This window comes from Varroa destructor, unplaced genomic scaffold (genome assembly GCF_002443255.2).
Source record: "Varroa destructor unplaced genomic scaffold, Vdes_3.0 BEIS01000002.1, whole genome shotgun sequence".
Lineage (NCBI taxonomy): Eukaryota > Metazoa > Arthropoda > Arachnida > Mesostigmata > Varroidae > Varroa > Varroa destructor.
Window position 1 is genome coordinate 12,529,787 of NW_019211455.1, and position 9,441 is coordinate 12,539,227.

General features: G+C 40.7%; 1 protein-coding gene across 1 annotated transcript in view; it reads right to left on the reverse strand.

Annotated features, from left to right (window-relative positions):
• LOC147757389 (uncharacterized) overlaps positions 1-7,423 on the reverse strand; it is a 77,388-nt gene extending 69,965 nt beyond the window's left edge. Inside the window, exon 1 of the transcript XR_015322577.1 lies at positions 6,716-7,423. The gene's annotated coding sequence lies outside the window, so the exon portion shown is untranslated. The remainder of the gene's footprint in view (positions 1-6,715) is intronic.
• Positions 7,424-9,441: the final 2,018 nt, after the last annotated feature.

The window sequence follows — 9,441 nt, forward strand, 5'->3', positions numbered from 1 at the left end:
TATTTATTATTTACTACATTATTATTGCATTGGCTTTTTCTCATGTGTTTGCATTTGATCTCCTGAATTTGAATATTATACTACACTGCTAGTACACACCATCAATATACGGTACTCTATTACCTTGTACGTTGAACGTGTTTTGCTTAGCCCCGTCACGTTTCGTCGGCGATTGCCAACCACACACAGAAAGCCCAAAAGTGTTACATGAATCTTGCGTTTTCCGAACTACAATTTCCATAGAAATCGTGTCTCCGATTAACCAATGCTTGACGAACCTATGATGGCATGTTCGGACTATATTTGACCTACTACTGTTGGATTTATTGTCGTCGTCATCTTTTTCGTGATCGAAACGAGCCATGTTTGCGCATCTCGCCTCTGGACCAAGAACTCTTGTTTAGGGCATAGCATATCGTACAACCGTTGGGGGACTCCAGTCTGGCGGGAGCCAGGGTTAGCGTTAAGGAATTCCTGCAGTAGTCATGGCCGTCATTTCCCGTCCTTGCCCCATCAGAAACTTTGCTTTTGGCAGTTTGGACAGATTGTTCGCCCGTCCTTTAAACTCTGAATGCCCTATGCAAAGCAACTAGCGCAGTCTAAAGTGGACCTGTCGTAAGTCGTGTTGTTATGCAAGCATTACCCTGACCCTTACGTCGTCAAGCTCGCACACAACAGACGCAGCAACATGATACGCAAGAATGTACCTGATTCTGCACCTGCTGAAACATGTTGAGAGCATGGGCGATTTGCTGAAGCGATCAGCCGTAGGTTGGGCAGGACTACAACGCACAAAATAGCTCGGGAAAGGGCGACCTTTGATCCATTTATTGTTCTATTGAGTAAGGTCGATCGTGAAAACCGCTATGGCCTGGAGTTTTACGATCCCTGCCTGACGATGAAGGCCATCGGACTGTTATTTTTGCTTTGCTCTCTCTCGAAAGCTGGGTTTCATAAACCATTTTCAAGATACAGTACGACCGAAATGAATCAGCCGCCCTCACTATGAGAGAGTTCATTAAAAGTAGCAGTAATACGAAAGCGACCTGATTACGAAGGCAGGCATAATATAAATCATCTCAGCTAGAGGAAGCCTGTAGAATGAAGGTAGAACGAACAGGCGTAACGCCTAAACAGCGAAAGGAAAAGGGGCGCAAAAAATAACAGTGAACAAACAAACATTTGATTAGACCAACTTCAATTAAGGCAGCAGGACGTTGCTACTAGAGGCCAGGGTCCAGACAGTTCAAGACGAGTGCTATTGCTGCCTCATGATCGTTATCATATTATTAAACCCGGCAAGCTCTTTGGATATCGTGCACAGACAAGCATCCCGTCGAAATGTTTCCCTGGCACACTGAAGAACCTTAGGGTAACGTGCACTTAGAAGCGAAGTGAAGGAAGTCTATGGTTAAAGTTGTAGCAATAGAGTTGTGCGTTTGTGCGCAAAAAAATTATGTTTCATAAGCTGTCAGTCTTGCTTTAGGGCGGCGTGATGTGCACGGCTAGCTCGCATCGCCTCGAGTGCGTTGTTATGACAATTACGAGCATGCAGCCGTCGCTGTTTTCAATTTCAGAGTTGGCACATGGTTACGGTAGTTTAAAAACTCGTTAGGAAAACACCAAAAAAGCCCAACTATCGTTAATGTTGCACCGAAAACGGGCTTTTACGGATTTATTCACACAGTACTAATGGCCAGAGAAGATACAAATGAAAGGGAAGTTAATCCAATCAATTATAAATTGAAATACGAGTGAACACGCATATTGGATCTTGCTTCTTAGCAGCAGCTAAATAGCCAGCGTGCTGATTTACGACAGGCGTAACAGACGTTATGAACAGTGGCCGAACTGCTAGAATCAAACACGTCAAGATTATAAGAGAAGCTCTCATCTAGCATAACAAGCGTCAAAAAACAAAAGTGAAATTGGTGTAGATAAAGTGCTTTAAAGTATATGAGTTTGTTACCTAAAGGCGAGGAAACTAAAGCAGGTTGCAAGCCTTGACAGAAGGTGATTGCGCTACAGGAGGAGCTAAGAAGAAACCAACCACTGCTGAAGTGTACCTATATCCACCTCCCAGAGAGGACCGTTATGGTGAAATAAATATTTATTGGTTTAGTTAGCTAAATTTTTTATCACAAACACACACACATCTTTGTTCACATACAGCTTAAATTCGAAACGAGAGCCTTTTTACCACACCATGGGGTTACATTTGGAATGAACCTACTGGGGATTTTGACGTATCACCCCAAAGATAAGGCAGCTCCAAGCACTTCTGCATGGCTTTAACAAATCTGTGAACAGTTAGGCGGATGTGTCTCACCGACATGCGGTAAACCGTGTGATTACCCACTGTTGTAATTACGTACGGTGCTACCGGCGATCGGGTTATATATATCTCAGCAGCTATTCGACATCTGAAGTTCGATGCAACGCTCATATTTTTGGTTCTTGTTTGAGCTTTTAGTTGGTGCAGTGATTATTTTGTGTGACTTAGTGCGAAAAAGGGAAGCAAGTGGTATTAGTGGGTAGCAGAAGTGAAACATAGCGTAGGTAAGAACATTCTTTATTAGTTTTGCCTATTAAATTATTGAAGGCAAGTTTTACTTCAAAAAATTCTAAGTTGTTGGCAATAAGGAAGGTATAGGCTTGTATCTGATTCCATTCTATTGTTATTGTTTGGAAATTTCATCGCAAATCAAATCTCATTTATTCACTTGTTGCTTGCGGCAAGAAGCAATACGCTTTACGTGTACGTACAGACTAGCAACACAACGTATATGCAACATATATGCGACATGTACGCTCTGTACATACGAAGTACCAAAGTAACAGTATTAGTATAACGTATACAACAAACGAGACACAACAATCGTTTTAGTATATTAACAATGTTAATTGTCAAGAACCTCTGGAGAGCCGCGACTCTTGGAACAAGGGGCTTCAGTATCTATGGGGAACTGCGTTAGGCGTGAAAAACTTTGCCCTATACATTACAACCTATAGAGCTGCATTGCTCGTTGTTTCTTACCTGAATAAATTGAAACCTCGTGTAAAAAAAGCCCTCATAAAAGTAGGTCTGCTTGTAAAATAAAACTCATTATATTTACGATAAACTCACTTTTCTAGCTGTGCACAATTCACTATGCTAATGACAAGGGTGGGATCAAAAGGCACAAACGGCCGACCTCTGGGTCCAATGTATTTTGAGCTTATCTTGTTAAAATTTCCACCCCAAAATTCTGTAACTGCACGCGAAGCTTATTACTCGGACGTCGCTTACGATCCGATTTAAAAACTGCATTTTGTACATCGTGTCTAATTATTCAGCTACTCTGTCATCGGCACTGTCCTAACCACTACTTTTTGTTCTATAAATTCCAACTCTTTCCCTTCGTTTGCCGCGCAGCAAAGAGCTCTCCAACAGCACCCTGCATCGATGGGCTGGGTCGGCGAGATCCTGCAGCTAAAGGACAATTGACTTGTCTTCTGACGCCATATCCTCCATTTTAGTAAGAGTGTTACGACCTTCTGGGTCTATATACAATGCTTTGATCGAGTACATCCTTTCGTACTCCTGACGTGCTTTCCTGTACGTGTCATCCATAAACGTAAGTAGGTAACTTTCCGATCCGATTTAAAAGTTGTTCCGTAAATTATTTTCAAACTTTATGCAAACATTATGCTCCATAGTTCAATTGAGATTAAGTCTTTTGTGTAATGCTAGCTTTAGGGTAAACCGATAGAAAGCAGTACTACGTCCCTATACAGAAACGCCTTTTTTATTATCTATAGAGAAAAAAAAATACACGATAAACATATTTAGAACCTGATGGCGACAATGAGACTATCGAATGCTATTATAACCTTTAGATTTTTCTGGTAAAGGTGGCCTTTTCAATGACTCTACCAAGTGTTTTCCGGATCAGACGCCGATTAGCGGCATAGCATTTCCAACAATAAGGGAATACATGACGAACTTTGGCAGAACTTTGGTGTCTTCTTAAGTAATGAGCTGTTGAGCTTTTTATGTTTTTTATTTTCGACCCACATTGCCTGCTAGGTAACATTCATTTAGCATAACGAGAACACATATCCACAAATATTTCGCGTAAACATGTTTAAATAAAACGTGCAGAAAATGCACCTGTTTGATGAGGTCCCCCACCCCCCCCCCCTAAAATATAAGAAATAAGCAATTATTTATTTTGCCCACGATGAAATATAATAAAGTTATATTCAAAGAGGGAATATTTTTCTACTTCACGTTTTAATATCACGAACATTTCAATTTACCGCACTTCTTTCAATAGAAATTCAATAAACTGGGACAATTTTCAACTGCCCATTTCTCAGACTTCGTTATAGCCATAGGCATGGCGGGTACATGACAGGGCAGCGGCGGATCAGGGCTATCGAACGATATAGGGGTCTTCTTATGTTTTCTTTTAAGGATATCGTCACAATTGAAGAAAGACTCAAATACCATTTCACTCCATCCTTGTTTGAAATATTTATAGGACGGTTAGGCAATTCCTACGGCAATCGACTGCAGTCTAAGGATGAACATTTCTTTTAACTACGTATTAGATACAAGCATTACACTCATTATACTCATCCTCTCAGCTTTGAAGTAACTTTGTTTCTAACGCCACAATCAGTTAAGATATCGAGAGTCAGTTTCCTGTAACAGGCTGAAGCCTCTTCTGTACTTAACGCCGCCATAACTTCAAGTCCTTTCCGGAGATCTGCTGACGCTTTCAAACGTATGATGTGTTGCGGTTCGGGTAATCCTGGCAATCGGGTAAAATAGAGGTCCGGAAAAGGCCAAGGAGATGCGGAATTATTTACAGGTCCATGGCGTTTTAGGGACCTAGAGCAACACAGTAACTCATGTGAGTACATCATTTGATGTACTTATTGAGCTTATCAACCAACAGCTTCTATAGTAGCTCCGATATAAGGTATCTGCGAAGATGGAGACGCTTTCGGGAATGTTGGAAGAATCTAAGTTAATTTTTAATATTCGTTTATGCTGTAAGCTTATTGCATGCCCAATTAATGGAAGCGAAAGAGCTTTCCACAGGTGATTCTATTTAGCTCGTCGTCCAATTCCGAGACAGCATTGGCTCGAAGAGATGTAACAAGCTATCCTTAATTATTAGTCGTATGGTCAATTCTATGAAATTGACGTGCACTACTTGCCTTAGCCTTGGATTCATAGAGCTGTTTTTTAGACGCTTTATTCACGAAAATTAGCTATTTGTATCAATTGTGTGTATCGAAAAATATGTCATATAGGGTACCGTTTCTCACAATCTATCTCTAATGACCCTTCGCATCAATATTCGTACTAGGCTATGTTGAATAATAATGTTTCCAAATCTAATATACCAATTTTCATGTGGCTCTTGAAAATTTACGATTGCCATTGGCAAAGGTTCACACGAAGGTCCATCAAGACAAACAAAGCCGACCGCTGCTAGCAATAAGATTATCGAGCCAAATGCCCTGCGTTCTAAGTCGGCAGCCAACTGCTGTCAGCGAACACAGATGTAACCGAGGCCACCACGTACCTGTTCACTGTATTGCTTCAATAACCATCTGGCGGCAATGAATTTCGCAGAGGGCCACCAATGCCGTACGGCTCCAACATGGTCCTTCTTTTTCTGATAAAAGGGCGGCCCTCCTTCGTCATGCCTTGTAGTAAGGAAAGTGCGCAACCTTCTGTCAACTTACGGGAGAAGATATCGACAAACGCTTCGCATGAAAACACTTTTAAACGAGTATGGCTTTGAATTGGTTCGGCCCGTACGCACCTATATTACGGCCACAAGCGTAGTGTCGAAAAGAGATCAAAGGAGTTTCACGAGAGGAGGCATACATTTAACGGGTTATCAGATTGTGACCAATGCTTAACTCTGCTGAGAACATTTTCACATGAACCTTTGGAGCACCATTCGCAAGACAGGAAGCGATACATACGATAAAAGCAACAGGCTTTGTGGTATGTGACAAAAGCAGTTACACAACGTTTACCGGTTTTGCCATTTTGGTCATGCTACGCTCTTCTATTACGATACGTTTATGTATAAAAAAAAATCTCTCGCATATTAGCATAGTCCCGCCGTAGCTTGGAATTGAATTCTAAAGGGTCTATCTTCTTAGGTCCTTTATTCTTTGCATAAGCAATTTTTTACATTATCGTAATATGAGATTCAGGCTTGCGATTATCCTCTGTAAAGACTGTTTATTATTACCAAAGCTTTTCCTTGACCGGTCGGCTCCTTGTCGTCGAGCTATATCTTTGTTTACTATCATGTGTCCAGGTAATGGGCCCATGGACAATGGTGTCCCCATGTAAGGGGTTCACTGTCGTGCAGTTCCAACGTTGCTTTTTCATTGAGTGATTCGTTGGATTCTCATTTATAACAATACTAGAAGAAATGTAATGAAAACCGCGCGAAGAGGTTAATGTGACTACAAGGCAGTGAAATATAGATTTGGAGGGTATTTTTAAAAAAAAAAATATTCAAAATAGTGAACGACCGCTATATATCACATTCTGTTACTGCCACAACTCACATAGAATGTGTATTATATTTATACCATTATATTGAAGGATAAGTCACATCGAAAGTTTTTTTATTCTATGTAAAGTACTGATATATTTGGCGGTACGTCTGACTCTGGCCTTAAGGATGCTTACCATTGGAGAAGGAATTCTCACACAAGGCGCCTATCACTGACTTTGAAAGAATGATCCTTGTCCGAATACTCTGCAAGCAGACCAAACTCTTTTTCTTCACATAGCGCTTGAATGTCGAGTTAGCTTAGAAGAACACACGCTGAAGAAATGGGATTGGCAACGATCCTGGCCCGTAACCCTCGGAGCACTACAGATGTGTACTCCGGTAACATATCTCTAGTGTTTGTTTTCTTTGCGAGCCAGGTCAAGAAGCAATCTACCGTCAGTAACAGTGGACACTACGTAAATACGTGAGAAAACCACCAAGTTCCGTAAGGCGCTTCCGTGACCCCTTCAAACGGCGGGAATATTCAAGTATCTTCATAGATTAAGGCTGACCTAACAAAAAGGAATTGCGGTATCCTATATTGCCGGTGATGGCCCTTATATGATCACTGTTCTGAATGGAAACATTGACTAGCATCTCCATGAGGGATCCTTTCAATGGAAATCGTCACGGGAGTTATCTCAGTATATCAAGTGTTGACACACCGTTCCTTTCCATTCTATCACCTGTGCTTTTCTACCTAGATGCATTGTTGTCTTAGTGGCGCAAGTTCTGTCATCGTTTTTACTATAATGCGACCGAATGGAACTTCAGACGAGTATCGATGCTGCTGAGAGCGCAAATTCGTCCTGCGTCTTCGGTCACATAACTCATTAAGAATACAAAGCTGAGAGGTACGACCGACGACCGTGTGTAATTTTTTTGTTTTTTTTTTAGCATATATGTGGGAGCATACGGTCGAACGATATACTAACGATTGCTTTAGTAGTGATTGTCCACAGAAAAAAAGCAGAGAGAACGCATATCTTACGCATGTGAGTATATCATCGAATCGTTCTTAGTCACTTTTGAAGTTATGATTTATAATTTTTAAAGGAAAAAAGCATTTCTTCATGAAGGCGGATGTCCAGTTCAGTACACTGATGGTAAAGTACATATGACGTAACGATGATAAAGGAAAAGAAAATTCGTTATACGGAATGGCAAGTAAATAAGGCCTACGATTTAAATGTGTTTTCGCCTACGCTCGTTTAGATTGATATATTCAATATATATATATATATATATATAGCCGTAAAAAGGCTTTAAAAGAATTGTTCTCCAGATTTCGCTTGGCAACGTTGGGAGCATCTGGATTTCGTTAAGCGAAATAACATCTAATGCAACGGTTGAAACTAGATTCAACACGCTGAACAATGTTGTACACTATTAGTATTCGATCAGCGCTTTAAGGCGCCGATCTCATACAGCACGTAAGTTGCGAGGCTGATCTGCTGAAGTTAGCATCGTTCTGCTAATTTAAAGACGGTTACTTGCGTCAGTTTTACGGCAAAGTGTTAGATTTGTTATTGAGACTGGTAAGTAATACAGTGATAGGGATTGGGCTTTTGTTCGGTTTGTCTCTATAACTTACGACATCTCTAATAATAAACGTCTGCTCCCTGTGCTTTGTGCACTTACGCCCTAATACACCGTTGAAAATCCACTAACGATTTAGATTTATATCAATGCTATTACTACTTCAGTTATAAATATAATTTAACATCTCACACAATACCAGATACTGTACAATAACAGAGTCTACTATTGACGCACGATGTGACGCCTCAGATAGCATGGCGTTATGTGCTACAATGCAATCATTTGACGGTCTTTTCGATCAAGCATGTTTGTCTTGAAATGAATTTTTCTAGCCCATACTATCATACAATATAGTTAGCTTTTTAACCTGAAATAAGCTCGACGTAACAAAATCACTATACTCTTCTAGTAGGTTATTGGAATACTCTCAGCGCTGCCGAAAAAGCTTAGATACTGACGACGTTTGTAGCATGGTGATAATTCTTCCAGGGCTAAACGAAAGGATATGAAAAGCAATATCACTTTAAGTTGGTACGATCTGGTCAAGTAACGAAGCAACACCACCGAAAAAACAAGCACACCGTCATGCTAGGTCACTGACTTGTCTCGAAGAAGAAGTGTCTGTCAGGGGTGCTCTGTACACAGAAAAATGAACGTTATAATTAAGTTAAACAACCCTGTCGGTACATCCAATATCTCGCATAGAAATAAATCGAGAGGACACTCATTGTCAGACACTTATTCATCCGTAGACCTTGCTTATCAGGAATACAACTGAGGGGCTTTTGTGAAGACCGAGCTAATCGAGAATCGAGTGGGTAAGTCAACCCAATTATGCTATCGGCTGTCTTTCTGGGGGATTCGGCAGGACATTACGGCCGACACCTTCCTCCCGACGAAGAGAGGTACAGCTTTATAGATACCGGCGCGCTCAAAGCAAATTAAAAATGAGTCGTCACCATTCGAGCTCATTATTGGTTGTTTTCATTGCGCTTGCACCTCGTCTACAATTTGGAAGAACAGCGTCAGCATTCGTATAATGATCGACTGTGGACTCAATTTTTCAACGAAGAAAAAAGCCTGTTATTTGGTTAAACTATACTGAAAATAGATGTAAGCTATAAATTCGAATACTATAAAAATTCGTATGTCTGTCTGATAAACAGTAGGGAGTCTTTCTTTAGTTATTTTCGCCTATTGCCTAAGGTACCTTATTGTATCTGAAATTAACCGAAGCTCCCAAGTAATGATCAAACAAAACTTGGTACATAGTGCTGTTTTGGACTTTTAGGCGAAACAAGTCTTTCTTTACAGAGCC